Genomic DNA, 6,801 nt, shown 5'->3' on the forward strand with positions numbered 1-6,801 from the left:
CATCTGTGGCAAATTGTCGTAGATCGGATCTGCAAGCAGGGCGAAACCAGGAAAATAAACCGTTGGGATCACTCTTAAGATTTTACCTGTGTCATTACATATTTTTAAAAGTATTTTTTTATATTTTCAAAGGGGGTTAGCAAAATAGCATTGGTGTCATTTGACACCAATAACCGTATGCTGGCTCCGCCCTGTTTGCAAGTCAATCTTTTTTAGATGGTCGGCTGCAAGTTAATCAACATGCGCTTAGGAAAATTTAACTTAAAACAAACCTAAATGCACTACTACATAGAAATAGAGGAACAGAGGAAGTAGTTTTGTAGTCTTTAGTTTTCTTAATAAATTTATCGTTCCGGGGATAGTTTGTATTACAAATTTACTCTTCAATTTTGAAGTTCCTTAAAGGATGCTCGACACTAGATATTAAAAAACAATGTTTATTGATCCAACAGAGTATGAGAGCACCATAAAATATGTGAGTGCATAGATCAGGGTGCAGAAGGTATCAGCATCTCCTTTCCTTCTTTGACAATAATCCTGCTTTAAGGGATCTGCTTGGCCAGTGCAATCTTCCAAGGCTCACGAGAAGGGCCACAAAGCAAAGGCAAACTACGAGCGGTGCCCCTGTGAGGTCATACGCCGAGACCCCTATGAGGTCATACGCCGAGAAGACGATGTGCTAGATTGTCGCTATTCGCTATACTACACTTGCCAACTTGGTGAGCTGCTCGTGCTTTCAGCGCTCGCGAACTGTTCATTCTATGATGCCAGTTTCCGCAGCAAAATTCCATTACAGTATAAAAATAATACTTAATCAAAATGGCCGGGTAAGATGGCTCACCTAGTTCCATACTCCTGTTGTCTAACAACGGCGATGCAGCCTGCAGGGCGATCGGGAGATGTGAGTTGCAGGGCAGCACCAGACTTTGAAGAGGCGAACTGGCGAAGTCTCGAACCGGCTTGCTGCTTGGATAAAGTCACCGAAGCGCATTGTAGGCGCCCACGGCGCAGGGTTCGATCTGTAGACGCAGCCACGCGGGAGGGCTAGTACCCCGAGTCAGGGGACAACGAGAAAACGATCAGGACTCGATGGAGTTGGGTGGTTTTCTTAGGCTTGGCCAATTAGGGCCCCTTTGGATTGAAGAATTTTGGAGGAATTCAATCCAAAGGATTTTTTTTAATATGGACTGCATTCCTTTTGGATTGTAGGAATTACACCGTATAAACTTCCTATGGATTGCCGCAATCCTACACTTCAATCCCTATAGGAATTTCAACATCCACTCAAACCTCCTTTTTACACTCATTCGTGTAGGATCGAGGCAGTTTTTCTATGTTTTTCTTGTTTCCACTCAAATGACTATTTATGCTTTTCCTCCGTTTTGCAATTTTCTGTTTTATACTGCACTCCTATGATATTCCTGTGTTTTTTTATTCCTATATTTTGTAATCCTCTGATAAAAAAAACCTTTAGGGCCCTCGAATTTGGGGTCCGGAGCGTTTGCACCGCCAGTACCACCGTCAGTGGAGCGACTTTTACGTTCACAAGTGATTTTACTTTTTCAGGTAGCTCAAAAAAACATGTGAACAAAGTATATTACTATGTACGAAAAAAAACTCCACCCCTAGAGGCGTGTGCCCCATCACTCTGGCCACACGATTCACTGGAAATTGATGAAAGTCAACATTTGCCAGCCCGTGTGGAGCGAGCTTGCCCTTAGCTGAATCGTTTTATGATTCTGGGCCCATATTTGTAACCAATTCTGGGCTCTCATATTAGGTAGATCCTCCTGCGGCAGCCGAGAGAAGCACGGTGTACATATTTTATCCATAGAGTACACTAGATCATGATGGCGCGTGTTGCCGCGCCCGTCAGTTTCAACGATTCATTGATAGGAAAGATATAAATATATAGAGGCATAGAAAATGAAAGTTATTTTTTCATGAAGTTTATTACTCCCTCCGATCCTAAATTGTTGTCGAAACATTACATGTATCTAGACGTTTTTTAAGAATAGGTACATTCATATTTGGACAAATTTGAGTCAAGAATTTAGAATCAGAGGGAGTAGTAATCAAGAGACGAATGTTAGCTAATAGCAGAAAAAATGGATTTCAATTGTTTCCAAATATATCTCAAACGCTGCTTGCCAGATATATTCGACGGCAAAGGATGATTCAAACACGGTCGGACGGCTTAGGAGAGTGCATGCTGAGAGCTCCTTGAGTGTCCAGCTATGTGAATTTTAATTGTTTTGAAGATTTTTTTGGCCATTGTTTGCCTGATAGATTCATACCATTGTTGCATTAGGCTGGTTGTCGACTTTTATGACTACATGAACAAAAAAGGCGGTATAAGGTATCATCCCACAGAGTTTTAGGTGAAAAAACATCATAGGTGTAACCTGGACTATGAAAATTACAGGACCCTGCATTGGGTCTCATTTCCTTAGTACTGTTAAAATCACATGTCATAATAATATTACTGCCGAGTTCCAACAGATATCCTGAACATGCTTCATGAATGCTTGGTAACCTGATACAACAACGGAAAATTCAAAGGTAAAAATGGTAAACAGGAATAGAGATTCCAGTGCACCAACCTTCTAGGTCTCAAGTTTGTACTTGTTTTTGTAAATTTATTGGAGTAGACAACAGGAAGGAGCAGCACCTACAGATGAAGGTTTGGACGTCCGTGGAGGCGTGGTTGAATGTCCAGAGCCAACCAACAAAGCATTTGTTAAGCAGACTTTGTCTTCTGCACTTGCCCATCCACTGGAGCATGCCGAATCGCAACTACGGGCATCAGAGGTCTGGACAAACGCCTGGAGGTCATTGGCAGCAAATTACCCTGCTCAGATCTTGAGAATTGTCAGAATCATCACATTAGTGGGGAAAAATGTGTTCCGCAACAGTGCAATTTCCGGCTTGATCTTAGAAAAACAATTGTTACGAGGAAAATAGAACCAGCATATGTTCATTCTGCAGTAGCTACATTTAGTGGATCACAAGATTAAAATAATCGGTTTGTCCTTCTTGCACTTAATGACAATAATGTGCGTGTTCTATGCAAACTATGAAGATCCTAAGAAAAAGAACATAGCAGCACATCATGATGCTTGATGCATCTATATTGATGCAAATCTCCCATGTAAAATAACACCAAATATCAAAGCTCTGGACCACTTACTCGACACAAATCTGCAGAGAGAAAATTAAGAAAATAAGTTTAAGCACTTCATACAGTGGAACAAATAACCAATGAAAACAAATGATTTTTTCTTTCTAAATGTCCAGAAATAGCAAAGATCCAATGTAAAAGTACACACTCCCTGTTGGAATCTGTCATGCTAATTAAGTGCTAACTGTGCAGGTGTAACTGTCAGAAAACGGTAGTAGGCCATGTTGTCAAACATGATTAAAGTATGTAATCAATATTGTGTTAGAACAATGTACTTAATAGAAAATGACATTCTGATAATGAGCATGAACCAAAGTTTTCAGAACCGTGGCCTCTGAGTGCTAAGCTGTCAATGAATCTCCAACTCCAAACCTTAATGTTGTGAGCTTAACTCCTACTTTGAGTTCATCTTCTTTTTCAGGAGTCCTGATATTATTGGATAGGAGTTATAAATGACAATATATCAGATAATATGCTTATTGTTACCAAAATACATCATGTGCATATACCAATGTCAAGCAGGGATGACTGCAGGGTCTCAGCTCTATTTGATGCGATTGACCTAGGAAGCAAAGATTACAACAGTTCTTAGGCTAGGAGCTGAAATTGATAGCAGCAAAAGTACCCTGTCCAGCGTTCGGCGGTGAGGGTTTCCTACATTAGAATCAAGGACGTGATTCGAGATCAGCTGCAGATTAAGAATCCTACGAACACATGATTAAGAAGCATGGTTGTGCGCCAGTCAAAAAGGTGGGGGGAATGACTTGACTGATTCTTCACCTCTCATACGTATGGAGGCCATGGCACAACGACGGTGTCAAACTCCCGCGTGGACACGAAAGCTGTCGGTGGAGACCATGGCAATGTCGCCCTCCTAGCCCTCGCCTCTGGCATGGGATAAGACGGTGTCGAGGCGAGCGAAATACACAAAGGAGCCTCTTAGGTATGATATTTACCTTTGATGAAGGCGAAATCGAGGGTCTCGTCGCCGGCTGCGAGCGAGGGCGACAGTGGCGGCTGGGCTAAATAGTCGTGAGGATTGAATCGAACCGTTCGAGCGGTGGGGGAGAGGAGAAGAGGATCTTCCTAACCTGCCACCGCCGGAGGAGAAGGAGGGAGGAAGACGCCTAGGCTCCTCGTCGGCCGCCGGAGTGAGCGCCTAGACCTAGACCTGGGTGCGCGCGTACGGTAGAGGGCAGAGAGGAGACGGAAGGGAGGGGAGGTGAAGCGAACTAATCCTTGCGCAAGGGACAGAGGCAGTGCTCAATCGGGAGGTTCCGCGTGCCTACTAGGCTGTAAACCGGCCCAATTAACACGGTTGCTGCAATTTTCCTGGCGGAGCAACAGCCCAGCCAGCGGGCGTGAGGCCCAGACGCGTTTGGACGGCCGGAGATGGCCAAAAAAACCGATTGGACGGCTGGGAGGGGTGATGGCCTAAGAACGCTCGGAGTCCGTCCCATTTGTTGTCACTAATTTATCAATTTATCTTGGAATCAGCGAAAACTCACGGGTGGTTCATGTCCAAAGCATCGCTCGTGTTGGCAGTGACTGATAGATAAGGACGGACATCTTTGCCGCAATGCCATCTGTGCTAGACTTATTCTTGTTGATATTAACCATTTGAGGGATCTGTTCAACTATCTGTCGAGTTGCTTGTCCCTGTCCAATAATTGAAGATAACTTTCCTTTGCGCCATGATTGAAGCATAAGTATTTTTTACCTTCCATCGATGAAGTTCACACTGTTTCTTTCAGTCACAGCGGTTCAAAGCAGCCGCTTGCCTAGTTCATGATGGAGGCAGGGTTCGGGCCCTTCGGGGTTACTTGCTGAAAGCAGCAACCACCCAACTAGTGTAGCCACTAGAGTGATAGGTAGTTACACGGGTAGTGATACTCCAATGATCCACGACCCAATGATCCAACTCAGTGTAGCCTCTCGCTCTCAAAATAAAATAAAATCAGGCATCCCCGAAAGCGAGATCTCAGAAATCCATTCCCTCCCGAAGTTTTTGCTGGACTGGCCTCCTGGTAATACGAGTTGACAAAAGTGACCCCTTCCAAAATGAATTGGCAAAACTAGGCTGGCGGAAGGGCTTCAGGCCAATTGAGTTGGCGGAATTAGGGGTGCAAGTGGGACGGGTCTGCCGTTTGTCCCGCGTCCCGTCCCATGAACTTTGCCCGTTTTGTTGTAACGGGATGAGCCAGCATATCCCGTCTACACGTAATTGGGCCGCCCGTTTAGTCCAGCGGGATACCCGCAAGTCCTGCTGGGCTGGCACTCACCGCGTCACGACGTATATTCAAAGGCACTTTGATAAAGGCATTTTTTCAAATTCCCTCAAATATTTATTATAGGAGGCAAGTTTTATGTAATGCCTACAAAAAGAAGTCAATTAGGGCAATTTTATCAAGATGCCTCAAAAACTTTTAACTATAAAGGCTTTTTAGAAAAAAATGCCTCGAAATTTTTTAACATCGAAGGCATAATAATAAGAATGCCTCAAAAAATTTCAACATCAAAGGCATAAAGGCTATTTCATTAAAAGTGCCTCCGAAACTCTGTACTTTTATGCATAAGTCCTCTCCAATTTTATATTTTTAAGCAACTACCCTTCCACTGATTTAACAGTGTATATCTATTTGGTGGGTCCTAGTGACGGGAAAAAAATACTCCATCTCATTTGCGCGTCTCTCTCACGCGCAGCCCCTGGCGTCTCTCACGCTCCCATGGCCACCGCCGAGTCGCCACCGCTAATTTCCCATGCCACCGCCGATCTCCACCGCGGGCTGGTTGTCCTCGAGGTCCTGCACGTCATTGGGGACCTCGTCACCGTCCTCGACGCCTCCAGCTCCCCCAGTAGTCATGCAACTAATCCCAAAATCAACAGGTTTCGAGATCGGTGGTGACCCGGTGAATGACGTCATTGAATTGGTGGCGGACGGCGGTGAGGAAGAAGGTAACTAGTCATGGACCTTGGATGCCTCTTGCTCGCCAATTTCCCCTCCAACTACTTACTCCTCTCCCACCGCCCCACCTCCTTTGACGAACTTCGGCGACTTTGGAGGGAACAATCGTGCCGAATTAGCCGCTGCACCGCATGATCAACGTAATTCGGAACAGGAGTTCTTCCTCCTCTCTATCCCTAGCTGATCCGTGTTGATTTGTTTCGTTGTGTTTTGTTCATGACATTGGATGCACACAAGGTGTTTGTGATATTGCTCGTTTGGCCGCCAGTAGTTATACACTTTATCCTTGTGTGATATTTCTTAAGTTTCCTTGGTTAACTAGAACTCCATGCATTACTAGCATTTGAGAGTAGTATTTCGTCCTAATGATAATCAGAAATGGTTTACACGGTGAAATGAGTTTTAACTCTCACATTTGCTCGTTAATGGACTTAGATAGCTTCTCTCATGTTGGCAACAATGGAAGTGTCAATCCTATAGTATTGCAGGCCGATCTCCTTCTACAGATCGATAAGTGGAAATGGCATAGGTACGTATATTTAAATGAGTCCATGTCACCAATGTTGATTATTTATTTCATGCTCTCTACTGAATTATTTGATTCCATTAGTTGTTAAAACGCTTGTACGTGTGTGATCATAGTGCCTAACTTTG

This window comes from Brachypodium distachyon, chromosome 5 (genome assembly GCF_000005505.3).
Source record: "Brachypodium distachyon strain Bd21 chromosome 5, Brachypodium_distachyon_v3.0, whole genome shotgun sequence".
NCBI lineage: Eukaryota > Viridiplantae > Streptophyta > Magnoliopsida > Poales > Poaceae > Brachypodium > Brachypodium distachyon.